The sequence below is a fragment of the Carica papaya genome, chromosome 5, assembly GCF_054855325.1.
Source record: "Carica papaya isolate Zhongbai chromosome 5, ASM5485532v1, whole genome shotgun sequence".
Lineage (NCBI taxonomy): Eukaryota > Viridiplantae > Streptophyta > Magnoliopsida > Brassicales > Caricaceae > Carica > Carica papaya.
Window position 1 is genome coordinate 20539294 of NC_142313.1, and position 26387 is coordinate 20565680.

Genomic DNA, 26387 nt, shown 5'->3' on the forward strand with positions numbered 1-26387 from the left:
TTGTAGATGGGTCCTTTGACATTACGCATGACGTTATTTACAGTGCAGAAAAAAAAAAGGTGCCATCATACCAGCACTAATGCATTGGATCCCATCAAAATTCCGCAGTTAAGTGTGCTTGGGTGAGAGTAGTACTAGGATGGGTGATCTCCTGGGAAGTTCTCGTTTTGCATCATTCTTTTTACAGACGGGGCGTTAAACATTCAACTGGACCGGAGCGATGGTCCGCTGGTTCATTTATAAATGTGAGTCACGTCATCGGAGCATTTTTCTTAATATTTTTCTAACATTCAATTAAAGTCCATCACGTGATTAGAGTGTCATTGCGAGCATCTTAAATAGTAGAACAACAAAAAACGAGAGGCAATAGGCGATCCGTTCGTATGGGCATGAGTCGAGATGGGTCGTTCGACGTTACGTGCTACTGAAACTATGGTTCACTAATTTATTCGCAAATTTGAGCTACGGCGGCGAAGCATTTCACTTGATATTAAAACGACAAGGAGAGGTGCAGTGTGCACGCACAAGGAAATAAATGACGGGAGTGGGGAGGCCTCATGTTGCACCTATTTATTTCAGATGGAGCGTTCGACGTTACGCGCGACTGAAACTATGGTCCTCTGGTTTATTCGCAAATATGACTCACAGTGTCGAGATATTTTACTTGATATTAGAACAAGAAGGAGATGTGCAGTGTGCACGCACAAGGAAATGACAGGAGGGGGGAGAGAAGGATAAGGAGTGTATGTATTTGCAGCGCAGAATGAAAGAGGTGCGATCATACCAGCACTAATGCCTCGGATCCCATTAGAACTCTGTAGTTAAGTGTGCTTGGGCGAGAGTAGTACTAGGATGGGTAACCTCCTGGGAAGTACTCGTGTTGCACCCATTTTTTCGCAGATGGGTAGTTCGACGTCACGTGCGACTGGAACTATGATCCGCTAGTTTATTCGTAAATGTGAGTCACGGCGCCAATGCATTTTACTTGATATTAGAACGACAAAGAGAGGTGCAGTGTGCACGCACAAGGAAATAAATGACGGGAAGGGGGAGGGAAGGAGAAGGAGTGTATGTATTTGCAGCGCGGAATGAAACAGGTGCGATCATACCAACACTAATGCACCGGATCCAATCAGAACTCCGCAGTTAAGTGTGTTTCGATGAGAGTAGTACTAGGATGGGTGACCTCCTTGGAAGTCCTCGTGTTGCACCCGTCTTTTTCTTAATATTTTTCGTGCATCCATTTATAGTCCACCACATGATAAGAGTGTCATTACGAGTATCGTAAATAATAGAATAAGCAAGATAGAGGTGCAGCGGGCGGTCCGTTCATCTGGGCGTGAGTCGAGGCAACAAGAAGGAGAAGTGAAGTGTGCATGCACAAGGAAACAAATGATGGGAGGGGGGAGGGAAGGAGAAGGACTGTATGTATTTATAGCGCGGAATGAAAGATTTGCGATCATAGCAGCACTAATGCACCAGATCCCATCAGAACTCCGCAGTTAAGTATGCTTGGGCGAAAGTAGTACTAGAATGGGTGACCTCTTGGGAAGTCCTCGTGTTGCACCTATTTTTTTGCAGATGGGTCGTTCGAGGTTACGCGCGACTGGAACTATGGTCCACTAGTTTATTCGCAAAAGTGAGTCACGACACCGGGGTATTTTACTTGATAGTAGAACGAGAAGAAGTGTGCACGCACAATAAAACAAATGACGGGAGAGGGGAGAGAAGGATAAGGAGTTGATGTATTTGCAGCGCGGAATGAAACAGGTGCCATTATACCATCACTAATTCACCGGATCCCATCAGAACTCCGTAGTTAAATGTGCTTGGACGAGTGTAGTACTATAAGTGGTGACCTCCTGGGAAGTCCTCGTGTTGCACTTATTTTTTTCAGACGGGGCGTTCGACGTTACGCGCGACTGGAACTATGGTCCGCTGGTTTATTCGCAAAAGTGAGTCACGGCGCCAGGGTATTTTACTTGATATTAGAATGAGAAGGAGAAGTGCAGTGTGCACGCACAATAAAACAAATGACGAGAGGGGGGAGGGAAGGAGAAGGAGTGGATGTAGTTACAGCGCAGAATGAAACAAGTGCCATTATACCATCAGTAATTCATCGGATCCCATAAGAACTCCGCAGTTAAATGTGTTTGGACGAGTGTAGTACTTAAAGTGGTGACCTTTTGGGAAGTCGTCGTGTTGCACTTATTTTTTTCATATGGGTCGCTCGACATTACGCACGACTGGAATTATGATCCGCTGGTTTATTCGCAAAAGTGAGTCACGGCACCGGGGTATTTTACTTGATATTAGAACGAGATGGAGAGGTGCAGTGTGCAGGCACAAGGAAACAAATTACGGAAGGGGGGAAGGAAGGAGAAAGAGTGTATGTATTTGCAGCGCAGAATGAAATAGGTGTGATCATTCTGGCACTAATGCAACGGATCCCATTAGAACTCCGCAGTTAAGTGTGCTTGGGCGAGAGAAGTATTAGAATGGGTGACCTCTTGGGAAGTACTCGTGTTACACCTATTTTTTTGCAGATGGGTCATTCGACATTACATGCGATTAGAATTATGATCCGCTGGTTTATTCACAAAAGTGAGTCACGGCACCAGACCATTCTACTTGATATTAGAAGGAGAAAGATAGGTGCATTGTGCACGCACAACGAAATAAATAACGGGAGGGAGGAGGGAACGAGAAGGAGTGTATGTATTTACAGCGTAAAATGAAATAGGTGCGATCATTCCAGCACTAATGCAACGGATCCTATAAGAACTCTGCAGTTAAGTGTTCTTGGACGAGAGTAGTATTAGGATGGGTGACCTCTTGGAAAGTTCTCGTGTTGCACCCATTTTTTTGCAGATGGGTCGTTCGACATTACGCGTGACTGGAATTATGGTCCGCTGGTTTATTCACAAGTGTGAGTCACGGCGCCAAGGCATTTTACTTAATATTAGAATGAGAAGCAAAAGTACAGTGTGCACGTACAAGGAAACAAATGACGGGAGGGGGAGGGAAGGAGAAGGAGTGTATGTATTTGCAGCACAGATTTAAACAGTTGCGATCATACCAGGACTAATGCACCAGATCCCATCAGAACTCTGTAGTTAAGTGTGCTTGGGCGAGAGTAGGACTCTGATGGGTGACCTCCTGAGAAGTACTCGTGTTGCACATATTTTTTTTGTAGACATTCAATGTTACGCGCGACTGGAACTATGGTCCGCTGGTTTATTCGCAAGTGTGAGTCACGGCTCCAGGGCATTTTAGTTTATATTAGAATGAGAAGCAGAAGGGCAGTGTGCACGCACAAGGAAACAAATGACGGAAGGGGGAGGGAAGGAGAAGGAGTCTATGTATTTGTAGCGCGAATTTAAATAGGTGCGATCATACTAAGACAAATGCACCGGATCCCATCAGAACTCTACAGTTAAGAGTGCTTGGGCGAGAGTAGTACTTTGATGGGTGACCTTTTGGGAAGTATTCGTGTTACACAACATTTTTTTGTAGATGGGTCGTTTGATGTTACGCGCGACTGAAACTATTGTCCGCTGGTTTATTCGCAAATGTTAGTCATGACGACGGAGCATTTTACTTGATATTAGAAGGAGAAGGAGAGGTGCAGTGTGCACGCACATGGAAACGAATGATGGGAGGGGGGAGGGAAGGAGATGGAGTGTATTTATTTGCAGCGTAGAATGAAATAGGTGCCATTATACCATCACTAATGCACTGGATCCCATCAGAACTCCGCAGTTATGTGTGCTTGGGCGAGTGTAGTACTAGGAGTGGTGACCTCCTGGGAAGTCCTCGTGTTGCACCCATTTTTTTGCAGATTGGTCGTTCGACGTTACACACGACATTAACTATGGTCCGCTGGTTTATTCGCAAATGTGAGTCACGGCGCCGAGGAATTTTACTTGATATTAGAACGAGAAGGAGGGGTGCAGTGTGCACGCACAAGGAAACAAATGACGAGAGGGGGGAGGAAAGTAGAAAGAGTGTATTTATTTGCATTGATGAATGAAACAGGTGCGATCATACCAGCACTAATGCACCGAATCCCATCAGAACTCCGCAGTTAAGTTTTCTTGGGCGAGAGTAGTACTAGGATTGGTGACCTCCTGGGAAGTCCTCGTTGTGCACCAATTTTTTTACAGATTAGTCGTTCGACATTACACGTGACTAGAACTATTGTCTGCTGGTTTATTGGCAGATGTGTTTCATGGCGCCGGGGCATTTTACTTGATATTAGAACGAGAAGGAGAGATGCATTGCACACGCACAAGGAAACAAATGACGGGAGGGGGGAGGTAAGGAGAAGGAGTGTCTGCATTTGCAGCTCATAATGAAATAGGTGCGATCATACCGGCACTAATGCATCGTATCCTATCAGAACTCTGCAGTTAAGTGTGCTTGGGCGAGAGCGGTTCTAGGAAGGCTGAACCTCCCTAGAAGTCCTCTTGTTGCATCCATTTTTTCGCAGATGGGTCGTTCGACGTTACGCGCGACTAGAACTATCGTCTGCTGGTTTATTCGTAAATGTGAGTCACAACACCGAGGCATTTTACTTGATATTTGAACGAGAAGAAGAGGTACAGTTTGCATGCATAAGGAAACAAATGATGGAAGGGGGGAGGGAAGGAGAAGGAGTGTATGTAGTTGCAGTGCAAAATGAAACAGGTACGATCATGCCAGCACTAACACATTGGATCCCATTAGAACTCAGAAGTTAAGTGTGCTTGAGCGAGAGTAGTACTAGGGAGGGTGACCTCCTGGGAAGTTCTCGTGTTGCCCCTTTTTTTTCATATGGGTAGTTCGATGTTACGCGCGACTGAAACTATGGCTTGCTGATTTATTCACAAATGTGAGTCATGGCGCCAGGGAATTTTACTTGATATTAGAACGAAAAATAGAGGTGCAGTGTGCACACACAAGAAAACAAATGACGGGACGGGGAATAGAAGAAAAGGAGTTTATGTGTTTGCAGCGCAGAATCAAACTGGTGCGATCATACCACCACTAAGGCACCGGATCCCATCAGAACTCCGCAGTTAAGTGTGTTTGGGCGAGAGTAGTAGTAGGATGGCTGACCTCTTGGGAAGTTCTCGTGTTTCACTCATTTTTTTGCAGGTGGGTCGTTCAACGTTACGCGCGAGTAGAACTATGGTCCACTGGTTTATTCGCAAATGTGAGTCACGTCGCCTAGCTTTTTTCTTGATATTAGAACGAGAAGGACAGGTGCAGTGTGCACGCACAAGGAAACAAATAATGGGAGGGGGGAGGGAAGGAGAAAGAGTGTATGTATCTGCAGCACGGTATGAAAGATGTGCAATTGTAGCAGTACTAATACACCGGATCTGATATGAACTCCGCAGTTAAGTATGCTTGGGCGAAAGTAGTACTAAGATGGGTGACCTCTTAGGAAGTCTGCGTGTTGTAACTATTTTTTTGCAGATGGGTCGTTTGACATTACGCGCGACTAGAGCTATGGTCTGCTAGTTTATTCACAAATGTGAGTCATGGCACCGGGGCATTTTACTTGATATTAGAACGAGAATGAGAGATGCAAGGAAACAAATGACGGGATAGGCGTGGGAAGGAGAAGGAGTGTATTTATTTGCAGCGCAGAATGAAACAGGTGCGATCATACCAGCACTAATGCACTAGATCCCATCAGAACTCAACAGTTAAGTGTGCTTGGGCGAGAGTAGTACTAGGAGTGGTGACCTCCTGAAAAGTTCTGGTGTTGCACCTATTTTTTTACAGATGGGTCGTTCGACATTACACGCGACTGGATGGTCCGCTAGTTTATTCGCAAATGTGAGTCACGGCACCTGGGATTTTTACTTGATATTAGAACGAGAAGGAGAGGTGCAATGTGCACGCACATGGAAACAAATGACGGGTGGGGGAGAGAAGCAAAAGGAGTGTATGTATTTGCTGCGCGAAATGAAATAGGTGCGATCATACCAGCACTAATGCACCGGATCCCATCAGAACTCCGTAGTCAAGTGTGCTTGGGCGAGAGTAGTACTAGGATGGGTGACCTCCTCAGATGTACTCATGTTGCACCCATTTTTTGGCAGATGGGTCGTTCGACGTTACACGCGACTGGAACTATGGTCCGTTGGTTTATTCGCAAATGTGAGTCACGGCGCCGGAGTATTTTACTTGATATTAGAACGAGTAGTAGAGGTGCAGTGTGCACGCCCAAGGAAACAAATAATGGGAGGGGGGAGGGAAGAAGAAGAAGTGTATGTATTTATAGCGTAGAATGAAACTAGTGCGATCATACCAGCACTAATGCACCGGATCCCAGTAGAACTTGGCAGTTAAGTGTATTTGGGCGAGAGTAGTACTAGGATGGGTGACCTCCTAAGAAGTCCTCGTGTTGCACTCAATTTTTTGCAAATAGGTCATTCGACGTTACATGCGACAGGAACTATGGTCCACTAGTTTATTCGCAATTGTAAGTCACGGCGCCGAGGGATTTTACTTGATATTAGAACGAGAAGGAGAGGTGCAGTGTGCACACACAAGGAAAAATGACGGGAGGGGGAGGGAAGGAGAATGAGTGTATGTATTTGCAGCGCGGAATGAAATAGGTGTGATCATACCAACACTAATGTACCGGATCCCATCAAAACTCGACATTTAAGTGTGTTTGGGCTAGAGTAGTACTAGGATGTGTGACTTCTTGGGAAGTCCTCGTGTTGCACCCACTTTTTTACAAATGGGATGTTCGACGTTATGCGCGACTGGAACTATGGTCCGCTGGTTTATTAGCAAATGTTAGTCACGGCGCCGGAGAATTTTACTTGATATTAGAGCGAGAAGGAGATGTGCAATGTGCACGCACAAGGAATCAAATGACGGGAGGGGGGAGGGAAAAAGAAAGAGTGTATGTATTTGCAGCACGGAATAAAACAGGTGCGATTGTACCAGCACTAATGCACCAAATCGCATCAGAACTCCGCAGTTAAGTGTGCTTGGGCGAGAGTAGTACTAGGATGGCTGACCTCCTCGGAAGTCCTCGTGTTCCACCAATTTTTTTGCAGATGCGTCGTTCGACGTTACGCGTGACTGAAACTATTATCCGCTGGTTTATTCGCAAATATGAGTCACGGTGTCGGGGCATTTTACTTGATATTAGAACGAGAAGGAGAAATGCACTGTGTATGCACACGAAAACAAATGACAGGAGGGGGAAGGGAAGGACAAGGAGTGTATATATTTGCAGTGCAGAATGAAATAGGAGCGATCATACCATCACTAATGCATTGGATCCCTTCAGAACTCCGCATTTAGGTGTGCTTGGGCGAGAGTAGTACTAGGATAGGTGACCTCTTGCGAAGTCCTCATATTGCACCCATTTTTTTGCATATGGGTCGCTCGACGTTACGCACGACTGGAACTATGGTCCGCTGGTTTATTCGCTTTGTAGCTTAACTAGATTGAAATTGTATCCTGCCACGTTGTTTTTTCATAAAAATAGTGGAGACACATTTTAGAAACTGCAATTTAGGTCTCTTATGAACGTTATGGATTTGTTGCAGTACTTGAATTTTGTTTCTATTGATTACTGCGATAGCTTCAACTTGAAATATTTTGTTAATGAATAGCGCCGGAGCAATTTACTTAATATTAGAAGGAGAAAGAGAGGTGTAGTATGCACGCACAAGGAAACAAATGGCAGGAAGGGGGATGAAAGGAGAAGGAGTATATGTATTTGCAGCGCGGAATGAAACATGTGCCATTATACCATCACGAATTCATCGAATCCCATCAGAACTCCGCAGTTGAACGTGCTTGGGTGAGTGTAGTACTAGGAATGGTGACCTCCTGGGAAGTCGTCGTGTTGCACCTATTTTTTTCAGATGGGGCGTTCGAAGTTACGCGCGACTGGAACTATGTTCCGCTGGTTTATTCGCAAATGTGAGTTAAGGCACCGAGGTATTTTACTTGATATTAGAACGAGAAGCAGAGGTGCAGTGTGCACGCATAAGGAAACAAATGATGAGAGGGGGGAAGGAAGAAGAAGGAGTGTATGTATTTGCAGCGCGGAATGAAACATGTGCGATCATGCCAGCACTAATGCACTGGATCCCATAAGAATTCTGCAGTTATGTGTGCTTAGGCAAGAGTAGTACTAGGATGGGTGTCCTCCTCGGAAGTACTCGTGTTGTACCTATTTTTTTATAAATGGGTCGCTCGACATTACACGTGACTAGAAGTACGGTCCGCTGGTTTATTCGCAAATGTGAGTCATGGCGCCGAGGCATTTTACTTGATATTAGAATGAGAAGGGGAGGTGTAGTGTGCACGCACAAGGAAACAAATGACGGGAGGGGGGAGGGTAGGAAAAGGAGTATATGTATTTGCAGCGCATAATGAAACAGGTGCCATTATACCATCGCTAATTCACCGGGTCCCATCAGAACTCCGTAGTTAAATGTGCTTGGGCGAGTGTAGTACTAGGAGTGGTGACCTCCTGGGAAGTCCTCGTGTTGCACCTATTTTTTTTAGATGGGGCGTTTGAAGTTACGAGCGACTGGAACTATGTTACGATGGTTTATTCGCAAATATGAGTAATGGCACCGAGACATTTTACTTGATAGTAGAACGAGAAAGAGAGGTGCAGCGTGTACGCACAAGAAAAACATTGATAGAATAGGGAGGGGAGGAGAAGGAGCGTATGTATTTGAAGTGCAGAATCATACAGGTGTGATCATACCAGCACTAATGCACCAGATCCCATCAGAACTCCAAGTTATGTGCACTTGGGCGAGAGTAGTACTAGGATGGGTGACCTCCTGGGAAGTACTCGTGTTGCACCCATTTTTTTACAGATGGGTCGTTCGACGTTACGCGCGACTAGTACTGTGGCTCGCTGGTTTATTCTCAAATGTGAGTAATGGCGGCGAGACATTTTACTTGATATTAGAACGAGAAAGAGAGGTGCAGCGTGTACGCACAAGAAAAACAATGATAGAATGGGGAGGGGAAGAGAAGGAGTGTATGTATTTGAAGTGCGGAATCATATAGGTGCGATCATACCAGCACTAATACACCGGTCCCATCAGAACTCCGCAGATATGTGCACTTAGGCGAGAGTAGTACTAAGATGGGTGACCTCCTGAGAAGTACTCATGTTGCACCCATTTTTTTGCAGATGGGTCGTTCGACATTATACGCGACTGGAACTATGGTCCGCTGGTTTATTCGCAAATGTGAGTCACAGCGCCGGGGCATTTTACTTGATATTAGAACAAGAAGGAGAGGTGCAGTATGCACGCATAAGGAAACATATGACGGGAGGGGGGAAGGAAGGAGAAGGAGTGTATGTATTTGCAGCGGGGAATGAAACTGGTGTGATCATACAAGCACTAATGCATCGAATCCCACTAGAACTCCGCATTTAAGTGTGCTTGGGCGAGAGTAGTACTAGGATGGGTGACCTCCTGTGAAGTACTCGTGTTGCACCCATTTTTTTGCAGATGGGTCGTTCTATGTTACGCGCGACTGGAACTGTGGTCCGCTGGTTTATTCACAAATGTGAGTCACGGCGTCAGGGCATTTTACTTGATATTACAAGAAGAATGAGAGGTGCAGTGTGCCTGCACAAGGAAACAAATGACAGGAGGGGGAAGGGAAGGAGAAGGGGTGTATGTATTTGCAGCGTGTAATGAAACAAGTGTGACCATACAAGGACTAATGCATCGGGTCCCATTAGAACTTCGCAGTTAAGTGTGCTTGGGCGAGAGTAGTACTAGGATGTTTGACCTCCTAGGAAGTCCTCGTGTTGCACCCGTCTTTTTCTTAATATTTTTCGTGCATCCATTTATAGTCTGCTATGTGATAAGAGTGTCATTACAAGCATCGTAAATAAAAGAACAAGTAAAACAGAGGTGTGACAGGCGGTCCGTTCATCTGGGCGTGAGTTGAGGCAACTGGGCATTTTATTTGATATTACAACTAGAAGTAGAGGTGCGTGTCCACATAGAGCGATACAAATGATGGGAGGGGGGAGGGAAAGAGAAAAGGTATATGTATTTGAAGTGAGGAATAGGACGAGTGGGATCATACTAGCACTAATGCATCATATCCCATCATAATCTGTAGTTAAGCATGTTTGGGCGAGAGTAGTACTAGGATGAGTGACCTCCTGAGAAGTGCTTGTGTTGCACCCGTCGTTTTGCAGACAGGGCATCAAACGTTACACGCGACCGGAGCCATAGTCCACTGGTTCATTTACCGGCGTGAGTCACAGCACCGGGGCATTTTGCTTACTTTTTTTGTGCACTCATTTATAGTCCACCACGTGATAAGAGAGTCATTGCGAGAATCCTACATAGTAGAATAACGAAAAAAAAGGTGTGGTGGGTGGTCCTTTAATCTAGGCATAAGTCGAGGCACTAGGGCATTTTGCTTAATATTAGAACTAGAAATAGAGATGCAGTGTGCGCACACAGCGAAAAAAATGACGGGAGAGGGGAGGAAAGGAGAAGGGATATATGTATTTACAATGCGGAATGGAAGTGGTGCGATCATACCAGCACTAATGCACTGGATCCCCTCGAACTATGCAGTTAAGCATGTTTGGGCAAGAGTAGTACTAGGATCGGTAACCACCTGAGAAGTCCTCGTGTTGCACTATCTTTTTGCAAACGGAGCGTCAAACAATACATGTGATCAGAGCAACAATCCGCTGGCGTGAGTCGCGTCGCCAGAAAATTTTGCTTACTATTTTTTCGTGCATTTATTTATAGACTACCACGTGATAAGAGTGTCATTACGAGCATCTTACATAGTAGAATAAAGAAAAATGAGGTATAACAGGCGATCCTTTCTTCTGGAATGAGTCAAGGTGTCGGGGTATTTTCCTTGATATTAGAACTATAAACAGAGGTGTTGTGTGCGCGCACAGCAAAAAAAATGACGGGTGGGGGGAGAAAAGGAGAAGGGGTATATGTATTTGCAGCATGGAATGGAAGGGGTGCAATCATACTAGCATTAATACACTGGATCCCATCGAACTTCGTAGTTAAACGTGCTTGTGCGAAAGTAGTACTAGGATGGGTGACCTCCTGGAAAGTTCTCTTGTTGCACTTGTCCTTTTGTAGACGGGGCGTCAAACATTACACACGATTGGAGCCACAGTCTGCCGGCATGAGTAGCGACATTGAAACATTTTGCTTAATATTTTACGTGCACTTATTTGTAGTCGACCATGTGATAAGAGTGTCATTACGATAGTCTTACATAGTAGAACAACAAAAAAAGAGGCACAAGGGGCCTCCGTTCTTCTGGTCGTGAGTCGAAGCGACATGAGATTTCGCTCTATATTAGAACTAGAAGCAGATATGCGGTAAGCCCGCACAGCGAAATAAATGATGGGAGGGGGGAGGGAAGGAGAAGTGCTATATGTATTTGCAGTGGGGAATGGAACAGTTGCGATCATACAAACACTAATGCACAGGATCCCATCAGAAACTTTGTAGTCAAGCGTGCTTGGGCGAGATTAGTTCTAGGATGGGTGACCTCCAGGAAAGTCCTCGTGCTGAACCCATTTTTTTGTAGACGGGGTGTTAAACGTTATGTGCGATCAGAGCCACAGTCTGCTGGTGTGAGTCGCGGGGCCTTAAAATTTTGTTTAATATTTTTCGTGCATTCATTTATAGTCCACTACGTGATAAGAGTGTCATTATGAGTATTTTACATAGTATAATAATGAAAAATGAGGTACAGCGGGCGATCCATTCATCTGGGCGTGAATCGAGGTGCCAGGATATTTTGCTTGATATTAGAACTAGAAACAAAGGTGTGGTGTGTGCGCATAACGAAACAAATGACGGGAGGGGGGGAGGGAAGGAGAAGGAGTACATCTACTTGCAGCGTGGAATTGAGGGGGTGCGATCATACTTGCACTAATGTAGTGGATCCCATCGAATTTCATAGTTAAGTGTGCTTGGGCGGAAGTAGTACTAGGATGGGTGACCTCCAGGAAAGTTCTCATGTTCCACTCGTTTTTTTGCTGACGGGACGTTAAACATTATGTGCGATCAAAGCCATTGTCCCTCGGAGTGAGTCGCAATGCCAAGACATTTTTCTCAATATTTTTCGTGCATTCATTTATAGTTCGCCACGTGATAAGAGTGTCATTACGAGCATCTTACATAGTAGAATAACAAAAACGAGGTGCAGGGGGTAGTTCGTTCATCTGGGCGTGAGTCGAGGCACCGGAGCATTTTGCTCTATATTAGAATTATAAGCAGAGGTGCGGTGTTGGTGCATAGAGAAACAAATAACAAGGGGGTAGGGAGAGAGAAGGGGTATATGTATTTCTAGAGCAAAATAGAAGAGGTGCGATCATACTAGCACTAATGCATCGGATCCCATCAAACTCCGTAGTTGAGCGTGCTTTGGCAAGAGTAGTACTAGGATGGGTGATCTTTTGGGAAGTCCTATTGTTACACCCGTCTTTTTACGGATGGGGTGTTAAACGTTATGCACAATAGGAGTCATAGTCCACCGGCATGAATCGTGGCGCTAGAATATGTTGCTTAATATTTTTCGTGCATTCATTTATAGTTCACCACATAATAAGAGTGTCATTACGAATATCTTACATAGTAGAACAATGAAAAATGAAGTACGACAAGCGTCCATTTATCTAGGAGTGAGTCGAGGTGCCCAGACATTTCGCTTGATATTAGAAATAGAAACAGAGATGTAGTGTGCATGCACAGCGAAACAAATGATGGGAGGGGGGAGGGAAGGAGAAGGGGTATATGTATTTGCAGCACAAAATAGATGGGGTGCGATCATACCAACACTAATGCATCGGATCCTGTCGAACTCCGCAGTTAAGCGTGCTCTGGTGAAAGCAGTATTAGGATGGGTGACCTCGTGCGAAGTCCTCGTGCTCCACCCGTCTTTTTATGGACATGGCGTTAAATGTTACGCGTGACCGAAGCGACAGTCCGCCAGTGTGAGTCGTGGCATTGGGAAATTTTGCTTAATATTTTTCATGCATTCATTTATAGTCCATCACGAGATAAGAATGTCATTACGATTATCTTACATAGTAGAACTATGAAAATAGAGTTGTGGCGGGCGGTCTGTTCATCTGCGCATGAGTCGAGATGCCTTGGCATTTCGCTTGATATTAGAACTAGAAACAGAGGTGCGGTGTACACGCACAACAAAATAAATAATGAGAGGGGAGGGGGAAGGAGAAGTGGTATATGTATTTGCAACGCAGAATGGAAGGGGTGCGATCATACCAGCACTAATAAATCGGATCCCATCGAACTTCGTAGTTAATCGTGCTTGGGTGAGAGTAGTACTAGGATGGGTGATCTCCTAGGAAGTTCTCATGTTGCACCCTTCTTTTTGCAGATGGGGTGTTAAATGTTACCGCGACTAGAGCGACAATCACTGGTTAATTCGCAAACGTGAGTCACGATGCCGGAACATTTTGCTTAATATTATTCGTGCATTCAATTATAGCCCACCACGTGATAAGATTATTATTAGGAGCATCTTACATAGTAGAACAACAAAAAAGGAGGTGCGGTGGGTGTTCCGTTCATATAGACATGAGTCGAGGCACCGGAGCATTTCGCTCGATATTAGAACGAGAAAGAGAGGTGAAGTGTGCACACACAAGGAAACAAATGACGGGAGGGGGAGGGAAGGAGAAGGAGTGTATGTATTCGGAGTGCAGAATGAAACAGGTGCAATTATACCATCACTAATTCTCCGGATCCCATCACAACTCCACAGTTAAATGTGTTTGGGCGAGTGTAGTACTAGAAGTGGTGATCTCCTGGGAAGTCCTTATGTTGCACCTATTTTTTTCAGATGGGCGTTCGACGTTACGCGCAGTTGGAACTATAGTCTGCTGGTTTATTCACAAATGTGAGTCACGGTGCCGAGGCATTTTACTTGATATTAGAATAAGAAGGAGAGGTGCAATGTGCACGCACAAGGAAAGAAATGACGGGAGGGGAGTGGGAAGGAGAATGAGTGTATGTATTTAGAGCGCAGAACGAAATAGGTGCAGTTATACCATCACTAATTCACTAGATCTCATCACAACTTCACAGTTAAATGTGATTGGGCGAGTGTAGTACTAGAAGTGGTGACCTCTTGGGAAGTCCTTGTGTTGCACCTATTTTTTTCAGATGGGCGTTTGACGTTACGCGCAGCTGGAGCTATGGTCCACTGGTTTATTCACAAATGTGAGTCATGGTGCCAAGATATTTTACTTGATATTAGAACGAGAAGGAGAGGTGCAGTGTGCATGCACAAGGAAAGAAATGACGGGAGCGGGGAGGGAAGGAAAAAGAGTGTATGTATTTGGAGCTCAGAATGAAACAGGTACAGTTATACCATCACTAATTCACCGGATCCCATCACAGTTAAATGTGCTTGGGTGAGTTTAGTACTAGAAGTGGTGACCTCCTGGGAAGTCCCCATGTTACACAATTTTTTTGCAGATAGGTCATTCGACGTTACGCACGAGTGGAACTATGGTCTGCTGGTTTATTCACAAATGTGAGTCACGATGCCAGGGCATTTAACTTGATATTAGAATGAGAAGGAGAGGTACAGTATGCACGCACAAGGAAATAAATGACGGGAGGGGGGAGGGAAGGAGGAGTGTATATATTTGCAGCGCAGAATGAAACTGGAGCGATCATACCAGTACTAATGAACCGGATCCCATAAGAATTTTGCAGTTAAGTGTGCTTGGGTGAGAGTAGTACTACGATGGGTGACCTCCTTGGAAGTACTTGTGTTGCACTTATTTTTTTGCAGATGGGTTGCTCGACATTACGCAGGAGTGGAACTATGGTCTGCTGGTTTATTCACAAATGTGAGTCACGGCACTGGGGCATTTAACTTGATATTAGAACGAGAAGTAGAGATGCAATGTCGACGCACAAGGAAACAAATGAGGGGAGGGGGGAGGGAAGGAGAATGAGTGTATGTATTTGCAGTGCAGAATAAAACAGGTGCGATTTGGCTAGGACTAATGCACCGGATCCCATCAGAACTCCACAGTTAAGTGTGTTTGGGCGAGAGTAGTATTAGGATGGGTGACCTCTTGGGAAGTACTCGTGTTGTACCTATTTTTTTGTAGATGGGTCATTCGAAGTTACGTGCGACCGGAACTATGGTCCGCTGGTTTATTTACAAATGTGAGTCACGGCGCCAGGGGCATTTTACTTGATATTAGAACGAGAAGCAGATGTGCAGTGTGCACGCACTAGGAAACAAATGATGGGAGGGGGGAGGGAAGGAGAAGGAGTGTATGTATTTGCAGCGCGGAATGAAACAAGTGCGATCATACCAGCATTAATGCACCGCATCCCATCAGAACTCTGCATTTACGTTTGCTTGGGAGAGAGTAGTACTAGGATGGGTGACCTCCTCAGAAGTACTCGTGTTGTGCTCATTTTTTTGCATATGGGTCGCTCGATGTTACGCGCGACTGGAGCTATGGTCCGCATGTTTATTTGTAAATGTGAGTCACAGAGCCGAGGCATTTTACTTAATATTAGAAGGAGAATGAGAGGTGCATTGTGCACGCACATGAAAACAAATGACGGGAGAGGGGAGGGAATGAGGAGTGTATGTATTTGCAGCGCAGAATGAAACAGGTGCCATTATACCATCACTAATGCACCGGATTCCCTCAGAACTCCGTTGTTAAATGTGTTTGGGCAAGTGTAGTACTAGGAGTAGTCACCTCCTCGGAAGTCCTCGTTTGCACCTATCTTTTTTCAGATGGGGCGTTCAAAGTTACGCACGATTGGAACTATGTTCCACTGGTTTATTCGCATATGTGAGTTAAGGTGCCGTGGTATTTTACTTGATATTAGAACGAGAAGGAGTGGAGCAGTGTGCATGCACAAGGAAACAAATGACGGGAGGGGGAAGGGAAGGAGCAGGAGTGTATGTATTTGTAGCGCGGAATGAAATAAGTGCGATCATACCAGCACTAATGCACTAGATTCTATCAGAACTCTACAGTTAAGTGTGTTTGGGCGAGAGTAGTACTAGCATGGGTGACCTCCTAGGAAGTCCTCGTGTTTCACCCATTTTGTTAGAGATGGGTCCTTCGATGTTACGCGCGACTGGAACTATAGTCAACTGGTTTATTCACAAATATGAGCCATGGCGCCGATGTATTTTACTTGATATTAAAACGAGAATGAGAGTTGTAGTGTGCACGCAAGAGGAAACAAATGACGGGAGGGGGAAGGGAAGGAGAAGTAGTATATGTATTTGCAGCGCAGAATGAAACGAGTGGCATCATACCAGCACTGATACACCGGATCCCATCAGAACTCTGCAATTAAGTGTGCTTGGGTGAGAGTAGTACTAGGATGGGTGACCTCAGGGGAAGTCCTTTTGTTGCACTCATTTTTTTGCAGATGGGTCGTTCAATGTTACGCGCGACTGGAACTATGGTCCGCTGGTTTATTCGCAAAAGTGAGTCACGGCACCAGGGCATTTTGCTTGATATTAGAACGAGAAAGAGAGGAGCAGTGTGCACGCACAAGGAAACAAATGACGGGAGGGGGGAGGGAAGGAGAAGGAGTTCATGTATTTGTAGCTCGGAATGAAACAACTGCGATCATACCAGCACTAATGCACCGTATCCCATTAGAACTCCGTAATTAAGTTTACTTGGGGGAGAGTAGTACTAGGATGGGTGTCCTCCTGGGAAGTCCTCACGTTGTACCCAGTTTTTTGCAGATGGGTCATTCGACATTACGCGCGACTGGAACTTTGGTTCGCTGGTTTTTTCGCATATGTGAGTCACGGCGCCAGGGCATTTTACTCGATATTAGAACGAGAAGAAGAGGTGCAGTGTGCACACACAAGGAAATAAATGACGGGAGGGAGATGGAAAGAGAAGGAGTGTATGTATTTACAGCACAGAATAAAACAGGTGCGATCATACCAGCACTAATGCACCGGATCGAAATTCTCGTGTTGCACCTATTTTTTTGCAGATGGGTCGTTTGACGTTACGCGCGACTGAAACTATGGTCCGCTGGGTTATTCGCAAATGTGAGTCACGGTGCTAGGGCATTTTACTTGATATTAGAACGAGAATGAGAGGTGCACTGTGCACGCACAAGGAAATAAGTGACGATGGGGGGGAGGGAAGGAGAAAGAATGTATGTATTTGCAGCACGGAATGAAACAGGTGCTTAACATACACTGCACACTGAACATCTCTCGTTCTAATATCAAGTAAAATGCTCCGGCGTCTTGACTCACATTTTGAATAAACCAGCGGACCATAGTTCCAATCGCGCGTAATGTCGCGCCTCATCTAAAAAAATATGAGTGTAACACGAGGACTTCCCACGAGGTCACCCATCCTAGTACTACTCTCGCCCAAGCACACTTAGCTTTGGAGTTCTGATGGGATCCAGTGCATTAGTGCTGGTATGATCGCACATGTATCATTTCGCGCTGCAAATACATACACTCTTTCTCATTCCATCCCCCCTCCCATCATTTGTTTCCTTGTGCGTGCACACTGTACCTCTCCTTCTCATTCTAATATCAAGTAAAATGCTTTGGCGACTTGACTCACATTTGTGAATAAACCAGCGGACCATAGTTCCAGTTGCGCGTAACATCAAATGGCTCATTTGCAAAAATATGGGTGCAACACGAGGACTTCCCAGGAGTTCTCCCATCCTAGTACTACTCTCGCCCAAGCAAACTTAACTGTGGAGTTCTGATGGGATCCGATGCATTAGTGCTGGTATGATCCATCATGTTTCATTTCGCGCTAATAATACATACACATCTTCTCCTTCCCTCCCCGCTCCCATCATTTGTTTCCTTGTGCGTGCACACTGCACCTCTCCTTCTCGTTCTAATATCAAGTAAAATGCACCGGTGCCTTGACTCACATTTGTGAATAAACCAGCGGACCATAGTTCCAGTCGCGCGTAACGTTAAATGCCCCATCTGTAAAAATATAGGTGCAACACAAGGACTTTCCAAGAGGTCACCCATCCTAGAACTACTCTCGCCCAAGCACACTTAACTGCGGAGTTCTCATGGGATCTGGTGCATTAGTGATGGTATGGTTGCAGACGTTTCATTTCGTGCTGCAAATGCATACACATCTTCTCCTTCCCTCCTCCCTCCCATCGTTTGTTTCCTAGTACGTGCACACTGCACCTCTCTTTCTCGTTCTAATATCAAGTAAAATGCTCCGGTGCCTTGACTCACATTTGCGAATAAACCAGTGGACCATAGTTCCAGTCGCGCGTAATGTCAAATGCCCCATCGGCAAAAAAATAGGTGCAACTTGAGAACTTCCCAGGAGATCACCCATCCTAGTACTACTCTCGCCCAAGCACACTTGACTGCGGAGTTCTGATGGGATCCGGTGCATTTATACTAGTATGATCGCACTCGTTTCATTTCTTGTTGCAAATGCATAAACATCTTTTCCTTCCCTCCCCCCTCTCGTCATTTGTTTCCTAGTTCTTGCACACTGCACCTCTCCTTCTCGTTCTAATATCAAGTAAAATGCTTTGGCGCCTTGACTCACATTTGCAAATAAACTAGCGAACCATAGTTCCAGTCGCGCGTAACGTTGAACGCCCCATTCACAAATGGGAAGTCCTCGTGTTGCACAAGTCTTTTTACAAACAGGGCATTAAACGTTACGTGTGATTATAGCAACGGTTCGCCGATTCATTCGCAAATGTGAGTCACAGTACCGGAGCATTTTGTTTAATATTTTTTGCGCATTCAATTAAAGCCAATCGCGTAATAAGAGTGTTATTGCGAGCATCTTAAATAGTAAAACAACAAAAAATAAGGTGAGGGGGGCGATCCGTTCATATGGGCATGAGCCGAGGTGCCAGGCATTTCGCTTGATATTAAAACTAAAAACAGAGGTGAGGTGCGCGCACAGCGAAACAAATGACAGTAGGGGAGAGGGAAGAAGAATGGGCATATGTATTTGCGGTGCAAATAAGAAAGGGTGTGATCATACCAACAATAATTCACTGGTTCCCATCAAAACTCCGTAGTTAAGCGTGCTTGGGTGAGAGTAGTTCTAGGATGGGTGATCTCCTAGGAAGTTTTCGTGTTGCACCCTTGTTTTTGCAGACGGAGTGTTAAACGTTTTGCGGGACAGGAGCGACGGTCTACTAGTTCATTTGCAAACGTAAGTCACGGTGGTAGAGCATTTTGCTTAATATTTTTTGCGCATTAAACTAAAGCCAATCTTGTGATGAGAGTGTCATTGCAAGTAGCTTAAATAGTATAACAACGAAAAATGATGTGCGGTGAGCGATCTGTTCATATGGGCATGAGTCGAGGCGCCGTACCATTTCACTTGATATTAGAACTAGAAGCAAAGGTTAGGTTCGCGCACAAAGAAACAAATGACAGGGGGGAGAGTGAAGGAGAAGGGGTATATGTATTTGCGGCACAAAACAGAATGGGTGTGATCACACCAGCACTAGTTCACCGAATCCCATCAGAACTTTGCAATTAAGTGTGCTTTTGCGAGAGTAGTACTAGAATGGGTGAGCTCTTAGGAAGTCCTCGTATTGCACCGTTCTTTTTGCAGACGGGGTGTTAAACGTTACGTGGGACCAAAGCAACGATTCGCCGGTTCTTTCCCAAACGTGAGTCACGACGCCGAGATATTTTTTATAATATTTTTCCCACATTCAATTAAAGCCCATCATGTGATAAGAGTGTCATTTAGAGCACCTTACATAATAGAACAATAAAAAATGAGGCACTGCGAGCAATCCGTTCATATGGGCATGAGTCGAGGTGTCGGGGCATTTTTCCTGATATTAGAACTAGAATAAGAGGTGAGGTACGCACACAGCGAAATAAATGATGGGAGGGGAGAGGGAAGGAGAAGGGGTATATGTCTTTGCGGTGTAAATTAGATCGGTTGAGATCATACAAGCAGTAGTTCACCGGATCCCATCAGAACTCCGTAGTTAAGCGTGCTTGGGCGAGAGTAGTACTAAGATAGGTGACCTCCTTGGAAGTTCTTGTGTTGTACCCTTCTTTTTGCAGACGGGGCGTTAAACATTTTTCAGGACTGGAGCGACGGTCCACCAGTTTATTCGCAAACGTAAGACACGGCGCTGTTGCATTTTGCTTAATATTTTTTGCGTATTCAATTAAAGCCCATCACTTGATAAGAGTGTCCTTGCGAGCATCTTAAATAGTAGAACAACGAAAAATGAGGTGCAGCACGATCCGTTCATATGGGCATGTGTCGAGACGTCGGAGTATTTCGCTTGATATTAGAATTTGATGCAGAGGTGAGGTGCGTGCACAACGAAACAAATAAAGGGAGGGGAGAGAGAAGGAGAAGGGGCATATGTATTTGTAGTGCAAACTAGAATGGGTGCGATCATACCAGCACTAGTTCACCGGATCCCATCAGAACTCCGCAGTTAAACGTGCTCGGGCGAGAGTAGTATTAGGATTGATGACCTGTTGGGAAGCCCTCATGTTGCAACATTCTTTTTACAGATAGGGCATTAAACATTATGTGGAATTGGAGCGACGATTTGCTTATTCATTTAAAAACATGAGTCACGGCGCCGAAGCATTTTGCTTAATATTTTTCGAGCATTTAATTAAAGCCTGTCACGTAATAAGAGTGTAATTACGAGTATCTTAGATAGTTGAACAATGAAAAATGAGGTGTGGCAGGCGATCCGTTCATATGGGCATGAGTTGAGGAGTCGGGGCATTTCGCTTCATATTAGAACTAGAAAAAGAGGTGAGGTGCGCGCACAGCGAAACAAATGACAGGAGGGGAGAGGGAAGACAAAGGGCTATATATATTTGCGGTGCAAACTAAAACATGTGCGATCGCACCCGCACTAGTTCCCTAGATCCCATCAGAACTCCACAGTTAATCGTGTTTATGCGAGATTAGTACTAGGATGGGTGACCTCTTGGGAAGTTTTCGTGTTGCACCCCTTTTTTTTGCAGAAAAGGCGTTAAACGTTATGCGGGACTGGAGCGACGATCCGCCTGGTCATTCACCAGTGTGAATCTTGGCACCATGGTATTTTGTTTAATATTTTTAGTGCATTTATTTATAGTCCACCACATGATAAGAGTGTCATTACGAGCAATTTAGATAGTAGAATAAAAAAAATGAGGTGTGGTAGACGGTCCATTCATCTGGGCGCGAGTCTAGCCGCCGGAGCATTTCACTTGATATTATAATGAAAAGTAGAGGTGAGGTGTGCGCACAGCAAAACAAATGATGGGAGGGGGGAGGGAAGGAGAAGGGATATATCTATTTGCAATGCGAAATAGAAAAAGTGCAATCATACCAGCATTAATTCACCAGATCCCATCAGAACTCTGTAGTTAAGCATTTTTGGGTGAGAGTAGTACTAGGATGGGTGACCTCCTAGGAAATCCTCATGTTGCACCCTTCTTTTTGCAGACAGGGCATTAAATGTTACGCAGGACCGGAGTAACGATCTGCCAGTTCATTCGTAAACGTGAATCACGACGCCAGGACATATTTTTAATATTTTTTGTGCATTCTATTAAATCCCATCACGTGATAAGAGTATTATTACTAGTATCTTACATAGTAAAACAACAAAAATAGAGGTGTGGGGGGCAATCTTTTCATATAGGTAGGAGTCAAGATGCCAGAGCATTTTGTTTGATATTAGAAGTAGAAGTAGAGGTGAGCCGTGCTCGCACAGTGAAACAAATGATGGGAGGGGGAGGGAAGGAGAAGGGGCACTTGCACTTGTAGAGCAAAATAGTACGGGTTCGATAATACTAGCATTAATGCACCGATTCCCATAATAACTCTGTAATTAAGTGTCCTTAGGTAAGAGTAGTACTAAAATGGTTGACCTCTTGGAAAGTCCTCGTGTTGTGCTTATTTTTGTACACACGAGAAAATAAATGTTACACGCGACCATAACCACGGTCTGTCGGTTCATTCGCAAGCGTGAGTCGCGGCGTCAGGGCATTTTGCTGAATATTTTTTGTGCATTCATTTATAGTCCACCACGTAATAAGAGTGTTTTTACAAGCACCTTACATAGTAGAATAATGAAAAACAAGGTGCGGCAGGCGGTCCGTTCATCTAGGCGTGAGTCGAGCCGCCGGGGCATTTCGCTTGATATTAGAATTTGAAGCAGAGGTGCGGGGTGCACGCACAACGAAAAAAATGATGGGAGAGGGGGAAGGATGGAGAAGGGGTAGGTCTACTTGCAGCGCAAAATGGAACAGGTGCGATCATACCAGCACTAATTCGTCGGATCCCATCAGAATTTCACAGTTAAGTGTTTTTAGGCGAGAGTAGTACTAGGATGGGTGACTTCCTGGGAAGTTCTTGTGTTGCACCCTTTTTTTTACAGACGGGGCATTAAATGTTACGTAGGACTGGAGTGACGGTCTGCTAGTTCATTTGCAAATATGAGTCATGACGCTAGAGCATTTTGCTTAATATTTTTTGCGCATTCAATTAAAGTCCACCACGTTATAAGAGTGTTATTTCGAGTATCTTACATAGTAAAACAACGAAAACAAAGGTACGGCGGGCGATCTGTTCATATGGACATGAGTCGAGGCACCAGGGCATTTTGCTTGATATTAGAACTAGAAGCAGAGGTGAGGTATGTGCGCACAGTGAAACAAATAACGGGAGGGGGGGGAAGGAGAAGAGATATAAGTATTTGCAGCACAAAATGGAACTGGTGCGATCATACCAGAGCTAATTCACCGGATCCCGTCAGAACTCCACAATTAAACGTGCCTTGACGAGAGTAGTACAAGGATGGATGACCGTTTGGGAAGTCCTCGTGTTGCACCCTTCTTTTTGCAGAAGGGGCATTAAATGTTACGTGGGACCGAAGCAACGGTCAGCTGGTTCATTCGCAAACGTGAGTCATGACGCCAGGGCATTTTGCTTAATGTTTTTCGTGCTTTCAATTAAAGCCCATCTCATGATTAAAGTATTATTACGAGTATCTTACATAATAGTAATGAAAACAGAGGTGCATCGGGCGATCCGTTCATATGGGCATGAGTCGAGGCGCCGGGGCATTTCGCTTGATATTAGAACTATAAGTAGAGGTGAAGTGTGCGCGTACAACGAAAAAAATGATAGGAATGGGACGGGTGCGATCAAACCAGCACTAATGCACCGAATCCCATAAGAACTTTGCAGTTAAGTGTCTTTTAGTTAGAGCAGTACTAAGATGGTTAACCTCTTGGAAAGTCCTCTTGTTGCACCTATTGTTTTGCACACGAGGCAATAAATGTTAGGCCTGATGGGAACAACAGTCCATTAGTCATTCGCAAACGTGAGCGCACAGCGAGAAAAATGACGAAAGGGGGGAGGGAAGGAGAAGGGATATATCTATTTGCAGCGCGAAATGGAACGGGTGCGATCATACTAGCACTAATTTGTCAGATTCCATCAGAACTCTGCAGTTAAGCATTTTTGGGTGAGAGTAGTACTAGGATGGGTGACCTCTTTGGAAGTCCTCGTGTTGCACCCTTCTTTTTGCAAACAGGGCATTAAACATTATACAGGATCAGAGCGACGGTCTGTCGGTTCATTCGCAAACATGAGTCACGGCGCCAAGGCATTTTGCTTAATATTTTTCATTCATTCAGTTAACGCCCACCACTTGATAAGAGTATTATTACGAGTATCTTACATAGTAGAACAATAAAAATAGAAATGCGGCAGGCAATCCGTTCATATGGGCATGAGTCGAGGCACCGGAGCATTTCACTTGACATTAGAACTAGAAGTAGAGGTAAAGTGTGCGTGTACAACAAACAAATGACGAGAGGGGGAGGAAAAGAGAAGGGGCACATGCATTTATAGCTCAGAATGGGGCGGGTGCGATCAAACCAGCACTAATGCACTGAATCCCATAAGAACTATGTAGTTAAGTGTCCTTTGGTGAGAGTAGTACTAAGATGGCTGACCTTTTGGAAAGTCCTTGTGTTAAACATTTTTTTTTTGCACACGAGACAATAAACGTTACGCGTGACTGCAACTATGGTCTACTGGTTTATTCAAAATGTGAGTCAAGGTGCCGGGACATTTTACTTGATATTAGAACGAGAAGCAGAGGTGCAGTGTGCATGCACAAGGAAACAAATGACAGGAGGGCGGAGGGAAGGTAAAGGAGTGTATGTATTTATAACGCAGAATGAAATTGGTGCGATCATACCAGTACTAATGTACTAGATCCCATCAGAACTCCGCAGCTAAGTGTGCTTGGGCGAGAGTAATACTAGGATGAGTGACCTCCTGGGAAATCCTAGTGTTGCACTCATTTTTTTGCAGATGGGACGTTCGATGCTATGCGCGACTGGAACTATAGTCCGCTGGTTTATTCGCAAATGCGAGTCAAGGTGCTGGGGAATTTTACTTGATATTAGAACGAGAAGGAGAGGTGCAGCGTGCACGCACAAGGAAACAAATGACGGGAACGGGGAGGGAAGGAGAAGGAGTGTGTGTATTTGTAGTGCAAAATAAAATGGGTGCGATCATACCAGTACTAATGCACTGCATTCCATCAAAACTTCATAGTTAAGTGTGCTTGGGCGAGAGTAGTACTAGGATGGGTAACCTCCTGGGAAGTCCTCGTGTTGCACCTATTTTTTTGTAGATGGAGCATTCAACGTTTTGCCCGACAGGAACTATGGTCTGGTGGTTTATTCGTAAATGCGAGTCAAGGCATCGGGGCATTTTACTTGATATTAGAACGAGAAGCAGAAGTGCAGTGTGCACACATAAGGAAACAAATGACGGGACGAATGAGGGAATTAGAAGGAGTGTACGTATTTGCACCGCGAAATTAAGCGGGTGCGATCATACCGGCACTTATGCACTGGATCCCATTAGAACTTCGCAGTTAAGTGTGCTTGGGCGAGAGTAGTACTAGGATTAGTGACCTCCTAGGAAGTCTTCGTGTTGCACTGATTTTTTTGCAGATTGGGGGTTCAACGTTATGCACCACTGGAACTATGGTCTGCTGGTTTATTTGCAAATTTGAGTTAAGGCACCGAGACATTTTACTTGATATTAGAATAAGAAATAGAGGTACAATGTGTATGCACAAGGAAACAAATGATAGGAGGGGCGGATGAGGATAAGGAGTGTATGTATTTGTAGCGCAAAATTAAAGGGGTGCGATCATACCAGCACTAATGCACCGGATCCCATCACAACTCTGCAGTTAAGTGTGCTTGGACGAGAGTAGTAATAGGATTAGTGACGTCCTGGGAAGTCTTTGTGTTGCATTGATTTTTTTGCAGATGGGCATTCGATGTTATGCACGACTAGATTTATGGTCCGCTGTTTTATTCGTAAATGTGAGTCAAGGCGCTAGGGTATTTTACTTTATATTTGAACGAGAAGTAGAGGATCCCCAATTAGCATTCTTTTAAATTCAAAATTTTCTATATGTAATCTCCCTTACTAATCCTTCGTGTATTTTGGTGTTCCTAATCATTCCCTCGTTTTTGCTCAATCCCCCACTTGGTACTACATGTATGGTAATCTATAAGAACGATAGCGAAAATTCCATGCAGAGGATCTTTTGAACCCGCTTCAAGCCAGGATGACTAATAAACCAATCTTGGGGTAAAGTGCCTCTTCAACTTATGTTTACTTCAACTTAACTCTTGTACGTAGAAAATGAGACTCAATTTTTTATTTTTACTGCCAATTTATAAGGTGTTTTCTTACAGTGTGCACGCACAAGGAAACAAATCACGGGAGGGGGGAGGGAAGGAGAAGGAGTGTATGTATTTGTAGCGTGGAATGAAACGAGTGCAATCATACTAGCACTAATGCACCAAATTCCATTAGAACTCCGAAGTTAAGTATGTATGGGCGAGAGTAGTACTAGGATGGGTGAACTCTTGGGAAGTCCTCGTGTTGCACCCATTTTTTTGCAGATGGGGTGTTCGACGTTACGCGCGACTGGAACTATGGTCTGCTGGTTTATTCGCAAATGTGAGTCAAGGCGCCGGGGTATTTTACTTAATATTAGAACGAGAAGTCGAGGTGCAATGTTCACGCTCAAGGAAACAAATGACAAGAGGGGGGACGGAAGGAGAAAGAGTGTATGTATTTGCAGTGCGAAATAAAACGAGTGCGATCATACCAGCACTAATCCACTGGATCCCATCAAACTCTGCAGTTAAGTTTGCTTGGGCAAGAGTAATACTAGGATGGGTGACTTCCTGGGAAGTCCTCGTGTTGCACCCATTTTTTTATAGATGGGACGTTCGACGTTACGCGCAACTAGAACTATGGTCCTCTGGTTTAT

At 44.7% G+C, this 26387-nt stretch overlaps 1 non-coding gene and 35 pseudogenes across 1 annotated transcript; 33 read left to right on the forward strand and 3 right to left on the reverse strand.

Annotated features, from left to right (window-relative positions):
* Nucleotides 1-57: 57 nt before the first annotated feature.
* Nucleotides 58-176, forward strand: LOC148254995 (5S ribosomal RNA; annotated as a pseudogene).
* A 594-nt stretch (nucleotides 177-770) lies between these two features.
* Nucleotides 771-889, forward strand: LOC148254996 (5S ribosomal RNA; annotated as a pseudogene).
* A 206-nt stretch (nucleotides 890-1095) lies between these two features.
* LOC148254997 (5S ribosomal RNA) lies at nucleotides 1096-1214 on the forward strand (annotated as a pseudogene).
* A 237-nt stretch (nucleotides 1215-1451) lies between these two features.
* On the forward strand, nucleotides 1452-1570 carry LOC148254998 (5S ribosomal RNA; annotated as a pseudogene).
* Nucleotides 1571-1768: 198 nt separating this feature from the next.
* LOC148254999 (5S ribosomal RNA) lies at nucleotides 1769-1887 on the forward strand (annotated as a pseudogene).
* A 529-nt stretch (nucleotides 1888-2416) lies between these two features.
* LOC148255000 (5S ribosomal RNA) lies at nucleotides 2417-2535 on the forward strand (annotated as a pseudogene).
* Nucleotides 2536-2741: 206 nt separating this feature from the next.
* On the forward strand, nucleotides 2742-2860 carry LOC148255001 (5S ribosomal RNA; annotated as a pseudogene).
* A 205-nt stretch (nucleotides 2861-3065) lies between these two features.
* On the forward strand, nucleotides 3066-3184 carry LOC148255002 (5S ribosomal RNA; annotated as a pseudogene).
* A 201-nt stretch (nucleotides 3185-3385) lies between these two features.
* Nucleotides 3386-3504, forward strand: LOC148255003 (5S ribosomal RNA; annotated as a pseudogene).
* A 207-nt stretch (nucleotides 3505-3711) lies between these two features.
* LOC148255004 (5S ribosomal RNA) lies at nucleotides 3712-3830 on the forward strand (annotated as a pseudogene).
* Nucleotides 3831-4036: 206 nt separating this feature from the next.
* Nucleotides 4037-4155, forward strand: LOC148255005 (5S ribosomal RNA; annotated as a pseudogene).
* Nucleotides 4156-4687: 532 nt separating this feature from the next.
* On the forward strand, nucleotides 4688-4806 carry LOC148255006 (5S ribosomal RNA; annotated as a pseudogene).
* Nucleotides 4807-5009: 203 nt separating this feature from the next.
* LOC148255007 (5S ribosomal RNA) lies at nucleotides 5010-5128 on the forward strand (annotated as a pseudogene).
* Nucleotides 5129-5645: 517 nt separating this feature from the next.
* On the forward strand, nucleotides 5646-5764 carry LOC148255008 (5S ribosomal RNA; annotated as a pseudogene).
* A 201-nt stretch (nucleotides 5765-5965) lies between these two features.
* LOC148255009 (5S ribosomal RNA) lies at nucleotides 5966-6084 on the forward strand (annotated as a pseudogene).
* A 206-nt stretch (nucleotides 6085-6290) lies between these two features.
* LOC148255010 (5S ribosomal RNA) lies at nucleotides 6291-6409 on the forward strand (annotated as a pseudogene).
* Nucleotides 6410-8406: 1997 nt separating this feature from the next.
* On the forward strand, nucleotides 8407-8525 carry LOC148255011 (5S ribosomal RNA; annotated as a pseudogene).
* A 204-nt stretch (nucleotides 8526-8729) lies between these two features.
* LOC148255012 (5S ribosomal RNA) lies at nucleotides 8730-8847 on the forward strand (annotated as a pseudogene).
* A 529-nt stretch (nucleotides 8848-9376) lies between these two features.
* Nucleotides 9377-9495, forward strand: LOC148255013 (5S ribosomal RNA; annotated as a pseudogene).
* Nucleotides 9496-11003: 1508 nt separating this feature from the next.
* LOC148255014 (5S ribosomal RNA) lies at nucleotides 11004-11121 on the forward strand (annotated as a pseudogene).
* Nucleotides 11122-13281: 2160 nt separating this feature from the next.
* On the forward strand, nucleotides 13282-13399 carry LOC148255015 (5S ribosomal RNA; annotated as a pseudogene).
* A 1306-nt stretch (nucleotides 13400-14705) lies between these two features.
* LOC148255016 (5S ribosomal RNA) lies at nucleotides 14706-14824 on the forward strand (annotated as a pseudogene).
* A 206-nt stretch (nucleotides 14825-15030) lies between these two features.
* LOC148255017 (5S ribosomal RNA) lies at nucleotides 15031-15149 on the forward strand (annotated as a pseudogene).
* Nucleotides 15150-16002: 853 nt separating this feature from the next.
* On the forward strand, nucleotides 16003-16121 carry LOC148255018 (5S ribosomal RNA; annotated as a pseudogene).
* Nucleotides 16122-16327: 206 nt separating this feature from the next.
* On the forward strand, nucleotides 16328-16446 carry LOC148255019 (5S ribosomal RNA; annotated as a pseudogene).
* Nucleotides 16447-17379: 933 nt separating this feature from the next.
* On the reverse strand, nucleotides 17380-17498 carry LOC148255020 (5S ribosomal RNA). The gene has a single exon (XR_015820487.1). It is a non-coding gene; the product is annotated as a 5S ribosomal RNA (ribosomal RNA).
* A 531-nt stretch (nucleotides 17499-18029) lies between these two features.
* On the reverse strand, nucleotides 18030-18148 carry LOC148255021 (5S ribosomal RNA; annotated as a pseudogene).
* A 206-nt stretch (nucleotides 18149-18354) lies between these two features.
* On the reverse strand, nucleotides 18355-18473 carry LOC148255022 (5S ribosomal RNA; annotated as a pseudogene).
* Nucleotides 18474-19979: 1506 nt separating this feature from the next.
* Nucleotides 19980-20098, forward strand: LOC148255023 (5S ribosomal RNA; annotated as a pseudogene).
* Nucleotides 20099-20444: 346 nt separating this feature from the next.
* LOC148255024 (5S ribosomal RNA) lies at nucleotides 20445-20563 on the forward strand (annotated as a pseudogene).
* An 815-nt stretch (nucleotides 20564-21378) lies between these two features.
* LOC148255025 (5S ribosomal RNA) lies at nucleotides 21379-21497 on the forward strand (annotated as a pseudogene).
* Nucleotides 21498-23472: 1975 nt separating this feature from the next.
* Nucleotides 23473-23591, forward strand: LOC148255026 (5S ribosomal RNA; annotated as a pseudogene).
* A 673-nt stretch (nucleotides 23592-24264) lies between these two features.
* Nucleotides 24265-24383, forward strand: LOC148255027 (5S ribosomal RNA; annotated as a pseudogene).
* Nucleotides 24384-24589: 206 nt separating this feature from the next.
* LOC148255028 (5S ribosomal RNA) lies at nucleotides 24590-24708 on the forward strand (annotated as a pseudogene).
* Nucleotides 24709-24914: 206 nt separating this feature from the next.
* LOC148255029 (5S ribosomal RNA) lies at nucleotides 24915-25033 on the forward strand (annotated as a pseudogene).
* An 850-nt stretch (nucleotides 25034-25883) lies between these two features.
* Nucleotides 25884-26002, forward strand: LOC148255030 (5S ribosomal RNA; annotated as a pseudogene).
* The last annotated feature ends 385 nt before the right edge of the window (nucleotides 26003-26387 follow it).